This window comes from Podarcis filfolensis (assembly GCF_964270895.1).
Source record: "Podarcis filfolensis genome assembly, chromosome: 1".
Classification (NCBI taxonomy): Eukaryota; Metazoa; Chordata; class Lepidosauria; order Squamata; family Lacertidae; genus Podarcis; species Podarcis filfolensis.
In genome coordinates this window covers 303352-326277 of record NC_139604.1, presented here as the reverse complement: position 1 = coordinate 326277, position 22926 = coordinate 303352, and the positions used below count along the sequence as shown (strand labels likewise).

The 22926-nt window shown below is 45.2% G+C and overlaps 1 protein-coding gene across 1 annotated transcript in view; it reads right to left on the bottom strand.

The window, feature by feature from the left end:
* The window catches only part of MAP2 (microtubule associated protein 2), a 314133-nt gene extending 294301 nt beyond the window's left edge, over positions 1-19832 (bottom strand). The window contains exon 1 of the mRNA XM_083625909.1: positions 19741-19832. The gene's annotated coding sequence lies outside the window, so the exon portion shown is untranslated. The remainder of the gene's footprint in view (positions 1-19740) is intronic.
* Between the last annotated feature and the right edge of the window lie 3094 nt (positions 19833-22926).

The window sequence follows — 22926 nt, the reverse complement described above, 5'->3', positions numbered from 1 at the left end:
TCAGTTCCACGGAGGATGCTTTATTTTCACATGGCAGAACATCTGGGTGTTCTAGCACATGGCTTGGTTCGCAGTCACCTGGAGGTCTTTGATCTGTTGATTCTAGGATTCAGGGGCCCTGATGTACCACTTTTGAACCTGGTGTCCATCTACTAAGCCACTCCACCATATTCTCAGCACTCAGAAATGCCTGCTGAATGCTGTTCAGTTTTCTTCTCTTCCACTGAGCTTCATTCCTCTGCCACTCTTCACCGATTCTTGCTAACCCATCTACCTAACATATACTTCTAGGCTGCCTTAGAGCTCTTGCATGAATAGAATACAAGCTCACACAATGGATCTATCTATCCCTTTCCCGTCGCACCACCCTGTAACCTCCTACCAAACATTGTGAGCTGTGTTATACAAAGCTACAGTGGTGTGGAGTGAATTGTCCAAAACTGGGTGCAGAAATATTATACTCCACGTGCACAAGATTCTTCCACTAGACGTCAGGTGATTCCACGCTTCCACTGTGGCCCTGAACATCTCAATCCACAATGACTGGTAGGTCCCCTAAGACTTCTGCATAGGCTTTGGCTGTGGGGAGGAGGAAAAGAAAGATCTGTTGTGTGAACTGCCTTGTTTTGTGCAGCGTTGGCAACAACCCTAACAGAATGCTCTCGGTTCCTGCTCTTTGCACTCTCTCCCAACTTCTAATTGCCTTTGCATTTTTTCCAATCTGGCTATTTCTTTCCTGCAAGCACCTGCTGAAAATGTAAACGGGCCTGAGTCTTGCCTTCCTAGCCTCCTTTCCAGAATCAACAGCTGGTACCTTTCAACAGAGCACCGAAATGCTGCTTGTGGCATACCATGGCTTACAGGTTGCTCTACTTCTGGTCCGTTCAATTTCTAATACATATGAAATGTCTGAATATCTGAAATGTCTGAAATGGAATAGCGAGATGGCTGTCACTGAAGCCAAACTCAGAGAGGTTTTGGGTGCAGCCATGTGTGCTGGAGTCAGGAAGCACAAAAGCCGTCCCACTCTGAGACTGGCAGAATCCCTAAAAAAATCAAATGCAACTAAATCTACATTTCAGGTAAGCATGAGTTTCTAAAGGCTATTGAGTTACTACTGTATCCTTGTATGGAAATTTGTGATCATGACACAGGCATTACTTATCCCTTTCAGCCATTTTGGTAAGTTCTGAACCAGGCATAGGCAAACTCGGCCCTCCAGATGTTTTCAGACTACAACTCTCATCATCCCTAGCTAGCAGGACCAGTGGTCAGGGATGATGGGAATTGTAGTCCCAAAACATCTGGAGGGCTGAGTTTGCCTAAGCCTGCAATCACTACGCTGCTGGGGGTGGGGAGGTCATGGCAGCAGCTGGAAAGAATCCAGAGAGACACAAAGGCAACTGAAGGTATAGAGTAAACCCCAAGGAAAAATCCATACCTGCTGCCTTGCAGGACCTTTTCGGGAGAAGAAAAGGCTAAGGAGTAAACCCTACACAAATCCAGAGTGGAGTCCCGAAGATGATTGGATGGCGTCTTGTATGCCTCCTTCTGGCGACTCCTGCTGCCAGGCTGGTGTGAAACATCTTGCGCTGCTTTCCTTTGGACCACATCAGTGAGGCCAAGGGGGGGGTCTTGTCATCTGGGCAGCACAAAACCTTCCTACACACTGCACCCCAAAGAGGTCACTTCCAGTCTGAAGGGTACTGCTAACACAGCAAAAACAATGTGGGAGGCAGCAGTTACGAGTTGCCGGTCTCTGCAGCCACAGCAGGTACTGTGATTCTCCAGTGATTTGACTTCACCCCCAGAGGTGCACTCCATTGTCTTGAGACAGATGGATGCCAGCAACAACCCTTCAAACTGGAATTCTATGCAATGGAAGGGAATGTATCCATTTATTTCCTTGGGATCTTACAGAAATAGCAGTTAGCATGTTGTTTAGGTAGCTGCTGGCAGACTGTAACATACAACCAGGCCATGCCTGATCTAAAGTGGTTGTGCCTGCTTGCCAAACATCACTGCTTCTTGAGAAGGGGGCAAAGAGAGGGTGAGTGAGAAGGAGAAAGCAGAAAAAGACATACAGAAACACATAAATATAGGGAAAAAGTCAAAGTAGACCCCATGTTAGAAGATGAGATTATAAAAATGAAGTTACAAAATGGCTGAATTAGAAAACGGCCATTCAAGTACTTTTGGCAAACAGAATGAATCTTATTTTATAATTACCGTATTTTTCGCTCTATAACACGCATCTGACCATAACACGCATGTAGTTTTTAGAGGAGGAAAACAAGGAAAAAATATTCTAAACGAAACAGTGGATGTATGATTTTTATGGTTCATGCTGTGGCCACAGACATGTGATCTGACAGTGAGTTTGGGGTAGCCCAATGCAAAAATCCTGAGGATCCATGTGGATCCATGCTTTGTAACGTTTTTGCGCCATTGCGGCCCCATGAAACAGTGGGTGCGTGTGTGTTTTTTGGTGCAGGCTATAGCCATGGAAATGCTATGTGATCTGATGGTGAATTTGGGGTGACCCAGTGCAAAAATCCTGAGGATCCATGTGGATCCATGCTTTGTAACCACGTTTTAAGTGGGGAGGGAAGGAAAAGAACTCAAGGGACAAGGAGCACGCGTGGGGTGTGTGGAGAAGGAGCTTTTCTGCGAGCTGAGCGGGGGGGGGGGGGGAGAGCACTGTTGCTTTAAAGGTATACTTAAGGTATTTGCCCTGTGCCTGGGTTTTTTTTCCATTTAACAGTTTGCAGCCTTTTCCTTCCGCTCCTTGTTTTGAGGCAGAATAGATTTGAGCAAGTGAGGAGGACTTGGATTGCAGGGGATTCGCCATTAGCTGTGTAAAAGCGCTCCTCCTTGCAGCCTGAATGATAAGCAGCCACCAGCAGCAATAGAATGGAGCACAAAAAAGCGGTAGGGGCACTAGGACCCAGACAATGCTCAAATCTATCCTGCCTGAAAATAAGCTGCTCCGTCCCGCGGATCAGCTGAGACGCGGGGGGGGGGGGGGGGATTTGCGAAGTTTCCCCCTCTCCCTCATGCCCTCCCCAGCCTTTTTTTTTACTTCCTGGTTTTCACTGCGCTGGCTCAGAGCTCGAGGTTGGTTTTATTTTGCTGCTGGTTGCTTAAATTTTATCTTTCCTGCCATCCCTCTGCAGCCTCACTGCTCTGTTTAGAGAGCGCACGGACTTTTGCTAGCTCCGTCCCTCCTCCCGTGTAAGCGGCTGCTGCCGGCTTTGCTGCCATGACTCTCCTTCCCTCCCTCCTCCCCGGCTCCAGGTCGCTTTAAAGCAAGCAAAGCGAGAGCCTCGTAGAGTGTGTAAGCGGCTCCCGCTTTGCTTGACTGATGGCAGCCATGGCTCCGATCCGTGCATTCGCTCCATAACACGCACAGGCATTTTCCCTTACTTTCTAGGAGCAAAAAAGTGCGTGTTTTGGAGCGAAATTTACGGTAAGTATAGACATCAAATTAGGGTTTCATCAAGCATCTCCTCCCCACATTACAGGTTTGCCACTGCAAACAGCCACACATCTGAGTCCCCAAACCACCAACCCCCCTCCCCCCCGTGAAATGGCTCCTGTTTGTCAGGGGCAATTCCACCCCGGGAGACAGGGAAATCAGTGGGGGGAAACATTAAGAGGTAATACGTTACAAAGAAACTAGTGAAAGTAAGGGACACAGAAGAGTTCTGGAAGACATACATTCAGAGGAAAGCACAATACAGCGGTTGCCTGCAAAGGGAAAACATTGGCTCCGCTTTGCTGCTGCTCCTGCTACTAGCAGTTCCCGCTTGGCTTCTGCCCACCTGCTGCTCTGCTTATCTATAGCATTAGGGGCTCCATTGTTGCTCTGCACACAGACGACACAGCTCAATAGCGCCCGACTGCCATGGTTATAATCTCTGAACCACAGCGTTTCATGCAGATCTGATGGAGATTCAGGCTCAGACCTATCAGTCACTCCTTTGTCGTCTAAAAATAACTCTGGTTTAATTGCAACTAGCTACAGTTTTCTAATTCTTTGTGACCCCAGCCCTCTAAATCTATTATCCAGAGACAGTCCAAGTAAATCCCGAACAAAGGTGTGGGTCGCAGGCAGCTGGCCATCTGTCTGCCAGGTGCTCTGTGGCTTAGCTTGAATGAGTGCAGCCTCCCTGCACTCTGCTCGCCACTCTAAGATCCAGGCACAGCTCCTCTTTTCATTTGCTAAGATCAATATTCTGCTGCCACCGTTCCAGGATTGATCCGACAGGATGGTGCTTTTAAAAGATACCATTTCCGATTATCAGCTTCGCCATTAAACCAACTTTTTGTTCCAAATGACGAGCTGTTGGGTTTTGTGTTTGTTTTAGAGTAAGCCCACTGCACATCGCATAGTAAATGAAATAAACATCTAATTTAGGGTTGCCATGTTTCAAATTCCGGACGGATGGCAGTCTTAATTTAACTTAAACAGCAGTAAGTACAGAATATATAAAAGGTTAAAAATACAATATTGTGGGAAAGGCCGTCAGCTAATTCAGATCCGGGGCTGCAGCAAGCCATTCTTCCAGCTGCAGTATCATATTCTTGGTTTTTCAATAGTTAGTGTCACCCTGGAATGGATTCTCGCCTTAAGTAAAGTGAATTAACATTCTTACTACATACAGGTATCTCTGTTGGTCATTAGCTTGATTAGGAACATCTGGAAGTCACAAAGCACTCAGCTAGTTTTCAAGTTCACTAAAATCGTTCTGGGACTGAATTTGGGTTGCCGTATTCTGAGGAGCAAAAACCCAGGACCCCCCCACACACCACCTGGCATCTCTGTTGCCCCCTCCCTGCCGCTGACCCCTTCCTCGCCTGCCTGCTCACACACACCCCGTCCATCCCCCCTTATCTTTGCTGTCTTCGGCTTCCTGCTCAGGAGATCATGCCAGGCCTTGGAAACGTTGCGCCAGGCCTGGCGACTGCCTGAAACAGTAGGAGGCCTGGCGCAACCCCGGGTAGGCTGTGCAAGGTCTGCCAGCTGCTAGGAACAACACGAGGCTGCCCGATGTGGCGCTTCCTGTTCTGGGGCACAGCACCTTCTGAGCATGTGCATGCCCCCACCCATTTATATTTTTAATCCAAACCTTGGCATTCCATAAAAAATGCAAAAATCTGGCCTGATGGGCATGCTGGTCCCCCAAAATAGGACAAGTCTGGGACATCCCGGCTGTATGGCAACCCTAACTGAATGTAAAAAAATAAATAGAGGTGGGGGCACCAAGCCCAAGAAATAGATCTGAAAAAGTCAACAGCTTGCTCCCTGCTTTGTGATTTTTCAGCTTAGTATTATTTATTCTAGTTATTAGTCACCTCATGCAGAACCTTCCAAATAATGTACAATAAAACAAAAATAAACTGTCAAATTAAATTAAAATATGGGAACACAACAAAATGCAAACAATTAAATGGATCCTTTAGTTGAGATTCTTGCATTGCAGGAGGTTGGACAAGATGACCCTACAACCCTACAATTCCATGAAATAAATAAAGACAAGCCAAACCACAATAAGATTATCAAAGCAAAAGTGAAGAAGGTCATTCCTCTTGGTGGTTATTCAAAACTAAAATAATAGAAACTCAGCTGGAGGGTAGCAGGATTAAAGCACAGAGTCAAGGAAGCTGAATCCAGATGAAACTGAAGCACTCAGATCTAGGAAGTGGGGAAGCAGCCTATCTGGATGGGATTACACTCCTGTGGGTAGCAGTTCATTAGTCTGGGGGTCCTCCTAGATTCAATATTGTCAGTGGAGGCTCACAAGGCCACAGTGGCCTATTTCCAGCTGTGGCTGGTTGGCCAGCTATGACCCCTTTTTGGACAGAGATGATTTGGCCACTATACCCCATTCTTTGGTAACTTCCAGACAGGATGATTGCAATGCACTCCATGTGGGGCTACTCTCGAAGGCAACTCAGAAATGTCAGCTGGTCCAAAATGTGGAAGCAAGATTGCTGGCTGTACTTGTTGCCAATTCATTTCCAGCAGAATTGAAGATGCTTGCATTAGTGTTTAAAACCCTACATGACAGGCACCAAATATCTGAAAGATCCACTCCTTCCCTACAGCCCCTCTTGGTAGTTCCACTGATCTCAGAAATTTATAGGGTGGCAGCCTGGGAGAAGGCTTTATCTGTGGTGGGCCCTAAGCTGTAGAATTGCCTGCCCACAGAGGTGCATCTGGCACCTTCATTACATGACAACACAGCTCTCATACCCTCTGACATCTCGCTCATCAAAACTGGGACGCTTGCTTTTTTGGTCCCGAGCTCTCGCAGGAGCCAGCTGACTCACACAAGAGCACAAGGCCAAAAAATTAGCATCACTGGTCTAGCACTCTGGCGTGAATCAGCTGGTTTGCATGAGACCAAAAACGAGCGTCCTTTAGTTCAGCACTCTGACAAGAGCCAACTAACTGGAGTGCTGGACCCCAAAATGGGACATTCTGGATTCCAATCACAAGCCAGGATGGCTTCTGTTATGCCGGTTATGACCCCCTTGCTCTGAACTTTGACAATTAATTATATGCATAGACCCACCCTGTGCCTTTGACTGTATTTCTCTGCAAAAGAAATGCACAACAGTAAGAAATGGGGTGGTGGAATTGAGGAGCCATTAAAAGCAACAATAAAAGATTATTTAAAGTACATCAGAAGCAGGAAACCAGTTAGAGGGACTTTTGGACAACAAAGAAGTTAAAGGAAGGACTTGTTCACACAGAGGTTTCCTATGGAACTTGCTCCCTCAAGGGGTTGTGATATCTTGCCAATTTTAACTCCCTCCAATATCTGAGCGGGATCTGAATACCACTTGCTGGAGAACGTGAGTAAGGCTCTTCTTGACACTAAGGCATGCATTAATTCACATATAATTTTCAGGACCTCTTTTCTAGGACTTCTTTTTTCTTGAGGTGCTGCTGCCAGTCAGAGTAGGTAGCCATACAACAGGAACAGAAGGCAGAATGCAATCTCTTGGGATTGTTTTGATATGAAGCCTTCAACCCTTTATGTACTTACTTGGGAGTAAGACACACTGGGATCAGAGGGACTGACTTCTGAATAGTCAGGCATAGAATTGCTCTACAAATATTGCTATATCACAATGTTCATAAGGAAAACCAGAATTTATAAACCTAGATAAATAATAAATCGGTTCTGCAATAGAAAGGAAAGCTTTTCTCCAGGGAACATGTAGGCTCAGAATTTACTTAAAAGGCAATGAAAGCGGCTTATGAACAGATTTATTTATTTATTTATCTGAAAAACTGGCTGTGGGCATGCATGTTTGATCATCAAGTGATGCCTACTGATTCAACAGTGGGAGTAGAATTTGCATCTCCAGAATTCCCAGGAAATGGTGCCTGCTTGAGATCAAGAAGCAGATGTTTCCCAGTTTTCATTTCCTTACCTTCTCTAAACAAATTACAGCACAAACTATGAGCCCTTTGGAATCTTATGCACTTTATCATTACACCTTATATATTTCTGCGTTAGAAGCTCAGGCAGAACAAATTTTTGCACCGTGTCACACTCCCACTGTATTAATAAACATGTCTTGCCTCATGCTGAATGTCGCTGAGCAAATGGGCAATTTTGGGGGGAGTTCTGAAAGCTGGCAGAAGATTCATGAACAAATCTACATTTAGAATGTATGTCCAAAACAACTGAGCAGTAATGGATTCACACCACTATTTTTGTACCTTAATATGACTTTTGGTACCACGCTGTAGTGGAGATCATGGAGATGGGAATATGGGGGAAGACTTGTCTTGTGAATGAGCTCTAAATACTGCCACTTGCTAAGTCCATGGACTTCAAGCTCCATGTGGATTGCCCCCATGGTATACCAATAAAAAGTGTAAAGAATTACCTTCTTGTTCACCAGAAGGCATTATAAAAATTGCACAGTATTACCAAAGTACAATGCAAACTCATAGCTATTTTAATATATTTACCATATACGGTGGTACCTCGGGATGCAAACAGGATCCGTTCCGGAGCCCTGTTTTCATCCTGAACAGAACATAAGATGTGACGGCGCGTCTGCACGGGTCGCGTTTTGATGCTTCCGCGTATGCGCGTGACGTCATTTGAGCGTCTGCGCATGCGCGAGCAGTGAAACCAGGAAGTAACGCACTCCGTTACTTCCGGGTTGCCACGGAGTGCAACCAGAAAGCACTCAACCTGAAGCACTTTCAACCCGAGGTATGACTGTATTCAGCAGACCAGAAGGGGAAAGGAGAAAAACAAGGATTACATTTTATATAAGCTTCAAGTTTTTACAGAATACATCTCAGGAAACAAGATGATGCAAAGCAAACTCCCTGTATCAACCCATTCTTGCCTTGCCAAGTTTGGCACCATCTTTGTCAGTCACAGTTCATTATAGTAAAAGAAGCTAAGCTCTCATTGCTGCTGCTGTAAAATGAAGCACTGGTTTATCATTGAGAAACATTTCTTCCAGTTCCCAGCTGGAGGTCACATTGCGCTTTGGAGCATGGGAATTCGGGACCTCTAAAATGTTGGCTTTGGCAAGCTCACTGCAGTGTCCTGGGTATACAGATTAATCCTCTGCAGCAGCAGACATTTATACACACTAAATAAACCGAGAGCTGATGAGTGGCTAAAAGACTGAGCTGAAGATTAGGGAGTCTCCAGTTGGAGTTCAAGCACGCAGCGAAGGCTTACTTCTACATTCCAATGTATTAGTGCCTATTGAATTTTTCAACTTTCAATTTCCAAAAATAAGGGGTGCAGAAAAGTTGTAACATGGCTTGGGAATTCAAAAGATATTTTGGCTAAATTAATATAATTTAGTTTTGCTTTGAAAATAAAATGTGTGTAAAAGTGCATAAAATCATTTCAATGACTGCCAAGTACTTATATATTAATATTATGTCATTTATTTATTATTTAGCATTACCTGACATTTTCAGAAGGTAAAAGTAAAATTTTTGCTTTTCCAAAAGCAGTTTAAGTGCCTCTTCATCAAACGTAGACTTATCAAGCTAAATGCTGTCCAGTCACAAAAAATAATAGCAGATTTGAATTCCTCACACCCAAAACCACATTTTTAAGACCCCTCACTGAAGAAATTTACAAAAATTAAATTTCACCCCTAAAATGACACACCCTACTAACATATCTAACAATGGCATCAATAAAAGCTTCTTTTCTCCCTTGCTGTTGTAGCATGCTAGGAAAATGACGTACCTTCTAAGCAATCGTGGCTCGATAAAATATGAGAATGGTAAAACAGCATATAAAGCCCAAACAACTAAGAATATAAAAGAAGGTAAGTGGGCTTTACAAAGCAAGGCAAGGCAAGGCAGATTAGGGGTGGGGAATTGGGTGTGGGTGGGTCCATCACGTGATGTCATAATGGCATCAGGTGTCAACTTGAAAGGGGCTCACAGAGCCAAAAAGCTGGTTTGCTCCGGCTTTTGGTGCCGATCAGCTGCTACATGCTGAAAGCTACTTAGTGCAGCCTGATCCCACTGGAGCTCAGGTGGTCAGCACTGAGCAGGATTCCTGTTTGCCAAGATCAAAAGAATAATTGGGAGGGAACTCCAAACTCCCCAATGTTCCTTTGCAGCCATGTCTTCACCTGCTCACACCTGGTGTCACATGTGACGTCAGGTGTAGGGCAGATGGGTGTGGTTTGGGGAAAATCAGTCTTGTGGGTTAAATTAAGACCCCTGCCATAGCTAATTGTTGTTGTTTAGTCGTTTAGTCGTGTCTGTCTCTTCATGACCCCCTAGACCAGAGCACGCCAGGCACTCCTGTCTTCCACCGCCTCCTGCAGTTTGGTCAGGCTCATGTTTGTAGCTTCGAGAACACTGTCCAACCATCTCGTCCTCTGTCGTCCCCTTCTCCTTGTGCCCTCCATCTTTCCCAACATCAGGGTCTCTTCCAGGGAGTCTTCTCTTCTCATGAGGTGGCAAAAGTCTTGGAGCCTCAGCTTCAGGATCTGTCCTTTCAGTGAGCGCCATAGCTAATTAGACCCTACCTTTTATATAGGCCACTAGTCTGCTTAGCCCAGTACCACTTCCTCCAGCTGGCAGTGGCATTTCCAGAGTGTTGGGCAGAAACCATTCACATTGCTGCTTGCTGGGATCCTTTGGCCTGGGAGGTTATCGGGGCATGGAAAGCATCCACTCTGACATTGAATTGAATTGTGGCCTCTAATCTATTTGCACTTGAAGATTACAAAAAAAACCTGCTACTTTAATTTCATATACATGTTGTGTAATACGTGTGATGTGCAAAACAAGAAGCTGCAAATCAGCATAGTACATGCGAACATATTTATTTGTGTAGCTGCTGGCACTGTTATTGTTAGCATGGAAAAATACAAAAATAAAACCTTTTAAAAATTTATGTTGTGGGTTTTTTGTATTCTGTCTACATTTTACCTTCTTCTAAACATGTGTCCCCATTCTGATCCCTTGGGATAGGGTATTGTGCTCAAATACAATGTGGGCATGGGATGCAGGTGAACCAAGTACATCATGAGAAACAGGTGAGAGGTCCACATCTGCTCTCACTGCTTAAGAGCTTTAAAGCTATGGGCATGATTGTTCAAACTCATTCTCTGCTGTTCCAGAAGACAGGACTAGAACCAGAACATGGAGATTGCATGGAAGTAGATTTCAGCTGAAAGTTAGGAGAACCTTCTAAACAGGAAGAGCCATTTGGCAGTGGAACCGGCTGCCTTGGGAGGTGGTGGGCTACTTATATTTGGGTTTTCAAAAGAGCATAGACCTCCCAGGGTCCCTCACCACAACATTTCTTGATGTCCTGTGCACTGTGCCCTCCTTCCATCCATCTGGGCTTCAGAACAAGGAAACCCAAAAGCTTCTTGCCCTTTGTTTTATTTTACTTATATATTTAAAATATTTTGAGACCACCATTCATACAATTTTCAAGGTGGTTTACAACGTGCTTTTGCAGGATAACCAGAATCTCTTCTAATTTGCTTGGTCGTTTTAGAATAATAATTTATTTGTTGTTGCTGTTGTTGTTGTTGCGATTAATAGAATAGTAATAGTTTTGAAAGTGCCATGAGATTCTTCTATGAACTAAGTGAAAATACTAGTCAGAAAATATAGGGTTGTCTTTCCAACTTTATTATGGGTTATGCTTTTCTAAAGAATGATGTCCAGACTAACTATTTTTGGAAGATCAGAAACTTCTGAGAGAGCACTGCGCAGATTAGAGGAGAGCAAGAAAATCGTAAACAGAATAAAATCCAGCAGAAAGCTGCTGCTGCTGTTTTAAACCCTTGTTCAGCTTATGGGCTGAAACCCAACCATGTCAGCTTGAAAGGAAAGCTCTTTCATAGTTCATGAGGGACTATGCATTTAAAATGAGTTGGGGAGCTTCTAAGCAGGACAGTTGAAAGTATTTAAATATTTAGTTAATGTCTCTGGCCTGTGAAGAAATGGCTCCGTGTTGTATTGATGCGGATTTTTAAAATATTTGCTTGAGGGTGAAATTCTTGCACTCATTATTTCTTGTGCTCTGGTGGAATACTCTGCAGTCTCTATATGTGTTTCACAAAGTTGCTGGAAGGCCAGCAACATTCCATTATGCTTTTGATTATCACCGCACTACCCCCAGCAATCTAGAGACAAATTTCATTCTGTGATCGCCCCCCCCCCCGGTGGCTCTTCAGATGTTGCTGGTCTCCCTACTCCCATCAGCCAAATGTAGCATGGTCAATGGTCTGGGATGATGGGAGCTGTAGAAGTCCAGCAACATCTGGAAGCAGACAGATTTCCCACCAATCTCTTAGCCTCGTGTCAAAGGTCATGGTGCAGATCGTCAGTACCAAGAATAGGCACAACTCTAAAAACAATAGCTGGAATTCAATGGACATCTACTAGGGAGGAAGCCACAATGCACTTAGGAGACATAACTTCTAAATAGTCCTGCATGGGCTCAGTCAAAGTCCTGAACAGTAGAAACATGACAGTAGTTTGGTCTTCACTTGATCCGTGCTGATTACATCAATAGCTTAGAAACTCTAAAAATGGACAGCTGCCATTTGTTTATGCAACACAAAGATTCTCTCAAATGCTTTGCTTTTTTCAAGTGTCCCACTCAGCAGAAAACTCCGTTTTTCATTTTGTGAAATCTATTTGAAAACAAAACAAATTGCTATCCATATTGAGCTGACAAGGAAGCAGCTTGAATAATATTACTAAGACATTTCAGGCAAAAAGGGCAAACATTTCAGTGTTTTCTTCTCAAGGGCATAAATAAATACTCTTAGAAAGTAGAGGGTTTATTTTTTTAAAATAACATTTCAAATGCTGTGAAGGACTAATTGCATTATTGCCTGACCCTGTGAAGTTTGCCTAAAAGTTTCCACAGAGCAAAAGGCTCACAAGCGATCATTTGCAGCACAATCCTATGACTGTTAACTCAAAGCTACTCTTCGATGAGTTGAATGGGGCTTACTTCCACATAAGTGCATACAGAATTGCATCCATAACATCCTAACACTTCAACAAGAGATGGGTTGATGTGTCATGTACAGGCCTGGCAATAGTGATTGGCCAAGACCCCCCAGGGGTTCACAAAGGCCCCTCACCAGCCTGGCCTGGCCAGGCTATCACTCGCCACTCTCCCCGCTAGCTCCCTGGGCAGCTATTTTAGTGGCTGGGAAGTGGTGGTGCTGTTTCTGAATAGGAGCTCTGCTCTGCTCTGTCAGTTTGTGAGGGGTTACTGGATGGGTTGTCCTGATTTTAAAGCAGGAGGGTGGATTGTAGCACCTTCTCTTCCTCCTAGCACTGTAATTCTAAGGTGTATTCACCAAATCACATTCAACAAATTATATGGCAGTGTCCTGAGACTGGGCCACTTCAGTCAACTGGTGGAGGTGCATGATGTTTCTAAATCCTGCCCCTTTATTATTTGTTAAAGAACATTCCCTGAATGTAGGAAACTATGTATATGAAGGGAACTAATATAGCTAGGACTCTTCTTCCCAGTTTATTTATTTTGCACATAAAAAAGCTATTATAGGTTTGTCTGTTTTTTTCTTTTTTAATGATGGAGCTTAAACAAATTTAATGTTTCTCTGTTTCTCCTGCAGTCTGAAATGGGGCAGTCCAGAATGAACTCCTTTATGTGCATTTGATGGGCATAAAATATATTATCGCTGAAACAGTAACTGGCAATATAATATATATTTTTACATACTCAGTGAAGCAAAGAGCAAGCTGAATTCTATATAAACTGTAAAAGATATCTGAAGTGTGTATAGGTCAGCACCTCAACCAGGGTAGATCGGTGAAAGTCCACAGAAGTCAATGAACCTAACAACTACTTGATGTAAATTAGTGGCACTCCACTGAGAGCAGGAGGAGCTACGCTGATTTATCTGTGCAGAAGATCTAGTGCTTTTAACCTGGAAATATTTCGTTTTTAAAAAACACTCAGAATGCCATTATTGGGCAAACTATGCAGCACTGCAGAGCCATAGGGCATCAGCACGTATAATTAAAGGGAACAAGAAAACACGTATTAAGCATATTCCATTGGGTGCCAGTAGCTTCAAACTGTCTGAACAGAACCCAAGAAATGTATTGTAATTAATCTGGCAATTCTTTTTTTCACAACAGGCCTGCCACAGACTTTAATTTACGTAGATTGGCAGCGTGTTCTTGGAAGACAAAGGCATTATAATTTCATTGCCTGGGAACCTCGTTATTAGAATCAAATATTTTCCTTCAAATGTTAATCAAATAGAAGAACATCCATGCATCATGACCCTGAAAGCTTTTCAAAGCTAAGGCAGGGAAGCCTGATGTTGGATCTGCACCCTTTGCTGTTATAGTACAAACAAACAAAGATCCCTACTAGTGTCACAAAACCATTGACTGGGGTCCCTGGAGGTCTCATCCAAAGTCTCTGCAAGTGGCGCAGAATACCTAAGAGGCAGGGCAAGGGAGAATCCAAGGAGGAGAAACCACACACTTTTCCTGGCCACATAAATATGGAAAGAGGGCATGGGTGTCTGAAGGAATTTATCCAAGGGTGTGATGAAGAGGAGAAGAATACTTCAAATAAACAAACACAATGAGCATCAGAGAACAAGTGTACCATTTCCAGTAGATCAGGTGACACAGCAGTGGCGAGACTTTCAGAAGTCTGGCTCCTGCAAAGTAGGACTACCCTTCTGCTGGTTCTCAGTGGGTAGACCAGCTGCACATCTATGGTTAGACCCAAAGCCCAATCATCTTCTCAGTCACTGCTGAAATCCCCATCTTCCCCCTGGCTCACTTCATCAGCTCCAGCCCATAGTTAATTGCACCACTGCTACAATAAACTGCACAGCTACCTCTTCACTGCATCTCCCTAAAATAGCGCACTGGATATCAACACTGGACTACACTTCAGGGCTGCCAGACACTACTCTAACTCCCCACCTCACCGTCACCCCAGCAAAATGGGTACTATGACAACAATGGGTTACTTTGCAGGGCAGACATAACTCACAATCTCTCAGCCTTGCCCTCTGCATTGTGGATATAAATATGAAGGGTTTTATCCGCATTGGCTTTAGCAGGGTATTTATTTTTTTAACAACACAGGGGTCACTTTTTTCTTTGTTTCTGGTATGAAATGAGGCTTGAATTAGAAAGATTACGAACTCCTGTCTTTGTTGTGGCCTTTTGTTTTGGGAGAGGCATCCTCCTGCCTAGTCACACAGGCAGCACCACAAAATCCCTGGGTATCTAAATTGTTTTCTGTGGGGCATCAACCACTTCTCCTCCACCAAGGAAGACGAACTGAAAAGGCTTTAGATTTGTTGACTTAAAGGCAGCGGAAAGTGGGAGCAGGCTACTATCAGAGTAAGATTCTTGCACACTTGGAGATTAATTTTGAAACACGTGGGGCATATCATGTTATGATATATTTGCACGTCTTACAGTCAAACTAGATATGACATTTGCCACATAGTGTGGTGATGTGTAGTCTTTTTTTTTTTTCAAATAGCTGGTGTGGGCAGGCCATGACGCAGAGGGGAGGGAAGGAGTAGGGGCTTTAATCCTTTCTTATCTTCAGAAACCAAAAGGAACTTTCTTCCAATTTCAAACAGGACGTATGAAGGGCCAATTCCATTTAGGATCACAGCAATGGGAAAGAATGCAAGGCCCTTGTCACTTGTCCGTGGCACCAGGTTGTTTTTTGGGGGGGTTCCTTTTAGAATTGTTTGTGTGTTTGTGTGTCAGTCTTCTTTATTCTCCTAGCAAATCTGCGTGAACTTCATCAATAGCACAGTGATCCCAGGGGGCTGCCCAACATTTCCTTTCTTCACTGCCTTTCCACCACATGGCAAATCCTTCTGTGCTTTTTGTTCCCTCTTCCAGGCATCTTGCAGGCCTTTCCTCACCTGGCCTGGGAGGGACGGTGGAGCCCTGACTGACTCCAGCTACAAAAGAGGAGGTTGCCGAACAGATTCTTGGGCTGGGGTATTGCTTAACGGGGATTGTTACTGGGGGGTTTTGTTGCTGTAATTGATATTCACTGTTTGTATCTTTATTTTTAGATCTTATTATGATTTATTTGGAAATTGATGTGTTTTGCTTATTGTTGATGACAACCTTTGTAATTATGTAAACCTTGAGTTTTAGCTATGGAAAGGTGGCATATAAATAAAATGATGTGATTATCTCTGTCCCAAATCCCATTTACTCTGGATGTGTGAAGCTGCCCTTATACCAAACATGACTCTTGGTCAATGATCTACTCCATCTGGCTCTCCAATGCTTCAGACAGAGACATTGCTACCAGTGAACTTTTTACCCAGAGACACCGGAGATAGAACCCGGGACTTCATGCAACAAAGCATGCACTCTAGCTGGGGCCCACCCAAGTCATTTTGGCACCCAAAGCAGACCCCAAAATGGTGCCTCCTCCCCACCAGGTAAGAAGGGATGAGGGGAAATCTACATCAGGAACAAGAGGGGAAGAAACATTGGAATCTGTTGCCCCAGTGAACCCTGCAGCCTGGGATAGTGGCTTCAGCTTGCCTCATGGGTGGGCTGGCCCTGGATCTAGCTCTGAGCTGTGGCCATGTATATGCACAATAAGGACTAGCCTACAACCATTTTCAGTGGCCCAAGACCTGCTTGTGTGGCCTAAAAGGTGGGGGGAGTAGGGAAGGAAACTTCTGTATAGCTATTCTGCTTGGTGAGCTGAAGACTCACCATAGGTGACCAGGTGATAAACTACATAGTGTCCAAGGACTTATGTAGAGCAACCGCATATTAAAAAATAAGCAAAAATAACAGCGCTCACATGTGGAGGTGCTATACTCTCTCCTCAGTGCAAGTGCAAACACACTTGTGTGACCAGGTGTTGGAGGAGGAAGCCCCTCCTTTTTCTTACTGGTCCTCCACACCAGAATCGCTGGCTCAGGGTTGAAAGAACGAAAAGACATTTTAGAATCGAACAGCCTCAAACCTTCATGCTTTGTTTTTCCTGAGAAGCAAAGAACCAGGGTGGGGAAAATGGGTTAAGAAATATTCCATAATCTGCTAAATGGTGATTACAGGGGGGGGGTGGAAATCTATACTAGCAAGGCAGAAAACGTTAGCTCTTTCTTCTAATATATCTGAAAGGCAATTATACATGTCATGTCAAATCTCCTTTTCACAGAGTGCTCCACAGTTTAACGGCACAGCTGGCGACTAAATCTACCCTCTCTTCTATAGAAAAATCCTTTGCTCTGTGGAGGCAGATGGTTTGGGAAGACACCCCTATTCACATCCCAGACATTTGGGCTGCTGTACCCAATGCAAATCTAGCCTGTGTGTCTGCGAATTCTGATCTGACCACATGATGGGTTTGCTGCCTATGAGACTGCCACTGTCTTCTCTACAGCAGAGAAGGAAGAAAAGGAAACAAAGAACTGCAGAGAGCAGAGAAAGTTAAAGGCAAGAGTTTGTCTCCATAAGCACAGGGACGGAGCATAGGTCACTTGTTTGGCCCCAGGATTGCAAGCGGGTGACTACGGCTGTGTCGATGAGCTGTGGCTCATGTGCATGTTTTAGCTACAGATAATTTCAGCAGGCATTGGGTGGCTGGATCAGCACAAGAAGCATTTCTATTATGCACTTAATTATGTGCCATTTGATTTCGTGGTTTTAAAATATCACTGATCCAAATGCTACGGTCCATTTATGCAAACCAACCCTGAACAGCATCACCCCACTGGAAACAGACACCAGCAAATAAATTATTGCCCGGGCTTCAACCCTACAGTGGCTCAGAAAAGTGATAGCAGGCCCTGTTGCTGCTATTTTACATCAGGCAAGGGTGACGCCCATTTAAGAAGAGCAACAGTGTGCAGAAATGTCAGCACCCGCTTCACAGAGCTTATGCTCTCTCAGCACATTCTCTATGGCTTCTGGAGCCAGGTTGCCAGAATAACACCTTCAGTTAAAGGAGACCAGAGAGCAGCTACAGAAAACCCTATAGTCCTACAGCTGAAACCTAGCTCCTCCTTTCGCTGGGTAGGCTCAATACAGAAGTCTAGACACAACAAGAAGTCCAAATTGGCACAGGTGAAAAAAGAGGTCCTGTCACAGATAGTGCGTGTGGGAAACTGGATATAGAAATAAAAGGGGGTGCTTATAACTTGTATGAAATGACAGTCATGGGGGTGGGGTGCCTACTGAGAAAGAATGAAGGCATGCAGTTTACACAAATAAAATAAATGTTCTCAGAACAAAAACAAACAACCTTTGCATACAATAAGCAAGAACCACTTCCTTAAAGAGAGAGAGATGACTACACACAATGTCTACAATGTCCTTAAGGAATTGCACTTCTAAGAGGTCATAAGAATTCTAGATGGAAGGCGAGAAGCAGGAGGGACCCTGCACCCTTTGCTGAGTTCCAGAATGGAGGAAAAGGTTCTGGCTACCCACAAAGGCACACTCCCTCCTTTCCCAAAACCTCCACAAAAACAGCCTTCATTTAAATGCTTAGGGTGTGAACAGCAACCCAAACCTGTATGCAAGTGAGTCAGTGTGTCTTTATTTGGGAGATTTTTTTTCCACCCCTGAAACACAAAAGGCTGCGCCAGACAACTGGCCTGGCAGAGGGTTTCTGTGCCATTTACCTGCGGCAGTTCAAGCATGGAACGTTTTTTGCATAATGTTTCGCTCACTTCAAAAGGCTTTGTTCTCCACTGCCTTGCTGCAGTTACAAGCCCACTGTCTAAGGCGTCACTTTTCCAATAGCTAATTATATTAATACTGTACCCCCCAAAAAAGGGGGGATAGGGAATGCAGATGGACATATATTTGCTCCTTCTGTGATGCATCCCCATTTCTGCCCTCCTTGTTGGTCTTCTAGCCTTGCAGATTTGTTTACTGGAGTTTAAGAGTAGAGTTACAGTCTTAAGGGCTTTTGTGTCTGAATGGGGCTTGCCAAAAGGGATGCTCCATATCCAGGAATGAAGGAACGAAACAAAGCTTTGCCTCATTTCTCAGGCTCCCCCAGCTGCAGGGCTGCTGGTGAGAATTTACTGAAAGTCTGCTCACCTCCTTCCACCCCTCCCAATGTTCTTGAAATTTCCATCCTTAAACAAAAGAAGGTGAGGAAGTTAAATAAGGTATCACATGACCACACCTCATGGGTGTTGGGAGGGGTGGCAGGGAAGCAATTTAAAAAGAAAGATAGATGTTTCTTTTTAAGTCACTGGTGAAAACTCGCCTTCGTGGAGATGCAACACCTTCACAAACCTGCTCCATCCCATAAATATTAAACAGCTTTAAGCTACTGGCTCCTGTCCTCTAACTGCATCTCTTCTTCTTCCCTACCTTTTTCTATTTGCACTTAGACACACACAACCACCTCCATCCTCAAAACACAAAGCATTTCCACCTCCTTCTAGGGAGGGAAAGAAACCAACCCCTTGGCTTAGCTCAGACCCCTTGGCTATTACCCCTGCCTCCCTGTCTTCAACCAACTCCAAGAGCTCTTTTATTTATAATGTTTCAAGTTATCCAGCAAAGCTTAATGGCACACACACACACATACATGTACATATACATATATATACAGAGAGAGAGAGAGAGAGCGCGCGCAGGCTTTTCATACTATTGCCGGAAAGGAAGCAGGCTGCAAGCCCACCAGCAAACAAGTCCACTGCCTACAACAGTTCCCCACAGATGTTTCTGACATTTGACTTTGTCATACTCCTGGGAGTCTGTCCAAGGGCAACCTTAGTAGACTATGGGAAAATGGTAAATGAACCACAGCTGGGATTGCTTCTGTTATCCTCCCCCCTCTCTTTTTGTGATGGATCTCTACTTCGACCTGTTATTGTTGTCATTGTTATTTTTCTGTTCTCCTTTATCATTTCTAATTCATTTGTAACTGACAATCAATAAAATGCCAAAGGGGGGGGGGGAGGACGAGCTCTCCGGCACCTGCTCAACTCCTCTCTGCAGGTAGGCAGGTGCGAAGGATGGCTCCTGCAGCCAAGCAGGGTCCAAATGCTAAGTGGGGCAGACAGACAGACAGACAGACAGGCGAAAAACAACCCCCTAGCCCTCGTCTGGCTTTCTTCCAGGCGAGGGTGAGGTGCCAGGATTTGGAGCTGCGAAGGAGGGATGCCCAAGGCGCAGGTGCGTCCGGAGGAAGAATGCAGCTGAGCATCTGTGAAAAGCACGCAGACCTTACCTCCTCCTGCTGCTGCTGCTGCCTCCGATCCTGCAGCTCGCAGAAGAGAGGAGCCCCCGAGCCCAGCCGCCAAGGAGCTGCTGTCTCTCTCTCTCTGTGTGTGTGTCTCTCTCTCTCTCTCCCTGCCTGCGCGCCTCCGCCCGCGCCTCCGCCCGCGCCGGGGACCCGCCCCTTCCCACGTGCCTCCGTGCAGGCGCCTGAAGGGGCCGCTCCCGCAGCTGCTGCAGCCCCTTTCGCCCAGCCGAAAAGTGGACTGGGGGTGGGGTCCTGGAGGGGCAGGAAGAGGGGGTGCACGCGTCTGGGCACAGGAGGTTTCGGCCAAACGGCGGCGGGGGGGGGAGCACGAGGTTGATTGGGCTTGATGATATTGGTCCAGTCCTCTAACTGCATCTCTTCTTCTTCCCTACCTTTTTCTGTTTGCACCTAGACAAATGATGATTGATGATGATGAGATGCTAAGAAGAATAAGGAAGAATAAGGGGAAAGTGGGAATGGGGGTGGTTCCCCCCCCCCGCCACTCGTCCCTAACCCTCCATTTAATTGTTCGTTTATTTGCCCTTTGCCCGAAGATCCCAGGGAGGTGTGCAACATTAAAAACATAATTTGGATAGCACAATAGTAAAATAAAATAGAAACAGAAAAAAATATTGCTTTAAAAAGCAATAGATTGCTTAATGGTTGAAGACCTGGGTAAAGAGGACTGTTTTTGCCTGGCACTGAAAAACATTGGATCATAGGTTTCGAAGGGGCGGCAAGGGTCATCTAGTCCAACCCCTTCAATGGAGCTATCCACACTCAACATGTTAAAAAGGTCAAGGCGCCTTTGTGGATTGCATTAGGTGAATTAACTAGAGTGACAGTTTCTATAGAGAATCCTGCTTTAAGTTAAGTAGCTGACTAAAATAACCAGTATTTAGACAGCATTTCTGAGAATTCAAAGCACTTTGTATATGTTGTCATGTTGTTCTCCTTCTAACACAACTGTTAGGTTAGTCACCATATTGTAGAGGATGGTGACTGGGTCAGAAAGAGAGTGGTTTAGGTAAGGTTGCCTGTGGCAATCCTATGTATGTATAATTTGGGGTTGGGGGGAGTCCTGCCATGTTCAGTAAAGTAAGTAGGCATAGGATTTCTGCCTTGGTGAGTTCATGGCAGAGGAATGATAAACAAGTTACCAAGAAGTAACCTAAAGTGGATTTGCTGCTCAAACCCCATGTCCAAAGGAAAGGGACTTTTTCAGTAAGGAAAGTGACAGGGAAAACACACCAGAAAGTGTAAGAATAACCGTTTTAAAAATCTCCCCACAAACAAATCAGAATGAATGCTCATAAACAGTCTCCGAGTTAAGATGCTCAATGCATTTGTAATGCCAAGGGAAATCCTTCACTGGCCAGGATGCTCATTCACATTACAAATGCCTCATTTTCTCTGCTACATTAACTATGATCCCACAAATTGAATCTTCATATACAGAAAAAGTCCCTTAGCAGTAGGATCTTTCATAAGGTGTCTGGCCAAGGCACTTGACACACAAGGCTCTGAGTTTGATGTCTGAACCTTCTCATAGTTTTCCAAGTAATGTTCAAAAGGAGGGATTTGTATGTGTCAAGAGAGCTGCACACCTCAGTTTCATCGCACTTCTTTTTTTTCTTTTTAAGCACTATTTAGTGAAAAAGCATTGCACGGTAAGCAGTGCCATCTGGAAATGCTGAGCAGCTAAAATACCTCTTGGCAGATCAGGGATGCAAATGCTTACAGATTAAAAATTGAGGGATTAAAAATATTTCCTTACTTGAAATAATAATAATAATAATTTATTATTTATACCCCGCCCATCTGGCTGGGCCTCCCCAGCCACTCTGGGCGGCTTCCATAGAAACCAAAAATACAGTAAAATATCACACGTTAAAAACTTCCCTGAACAGGGCTGCCTTAAGAGGTCTTCTGAATGTCAGGTAGTTGTTTATCGCTTTGACATCTGCTGGAAGGGCGTTCCACAGGGTGGGCGCCACTACCGAGAAGGCCCTCTGCCTGGTTCCCTGTAGCTTTGCTTCTCGCAATGAGGGAACCGCCAGAAGGCCCTCGGCGCTGGACCTCAGCGTCCGGGCAGAACGATGGGGGTGGAGACGCTCCTTCAGGTATACTGGACCAGGCCATTTAGGGCTTTAAAGGTCAGCACCAACACTTTGAATTGTGCTCGGAAACGTACTGGGAGCCAATGTAGGTCTTTCAAGACTGGTGTTATATGGTCTCAGCGGCCGCCCCCAGTCACCAGTCTAGCTGCCGCATTCTGGATTAGTTGTAGTTTCCGAGTCACCTTCAAAGGTAGCCCCACGTAGAGTGCATTGCAGTAGTCCAAGCGGGAGATAACCAGAGCATGCACCACTCTGGCGAGACAGTCTGCAGGCAGATAGGGTCTCAGCCTACGTACCAGATGGAGCTGGTAAACAGCTGCCCTGGACACGGATTTGACCTGTGCCTCCATGGACAGCTGTGAGTCCAAAATGACTCCCAGGCTGCGCACCTGGTCCTTCAGGGGCACAGTTACCCCATTCAGGACCAGGGAATCCTCCACACCTGCCCGCCTCCTGTCCCCCAAAAACAGTACTTCTGTCTTGTCAGGATTCAACCTCAATCTGTTAGCCGCCATCCATCCTCCAACCGCCTCCAGACACTCACACAGGACCTTCACTGCCTTCACTGGTTCTGATTTAAAAGAGGGGTAGAGCTGGGTATCATCCACATACTGATGAGCACCCAGCCCAAACCTCCTGATGATCTCTCCCAGCGGCTGCATGTAAATGTTGAAAAGCATGGGGGAGAGGACAGAACCCTGAGGCACCGCACAAGTGAGAGCCCAGGGGTCTGAACACTCATCCCCCACCACCACTTTCTGAACACGGCCCAGGAGGAAGGAGCAGAACCACTGTATGACAGTGCCCCCAGCTCCCAGACCCTCAAGACGGTCCAGAAGGATGTTACGGTCGATGGTCTCAAACGCCACTGAGAGATCCAGCAGAACTAGGAAACAGCTCTCACCTTTGTCCCTAGCCCGCCGGAGATCATCAACCAGTGCGACCAAGGCAGTTTCAGTCCCATGATGAGGCCTGAATCCTGACTGGAAGGGATCCAAATGGTCCGCTTCTTCCAGGCGTGCCTGGAGTTGTTCAGCAAC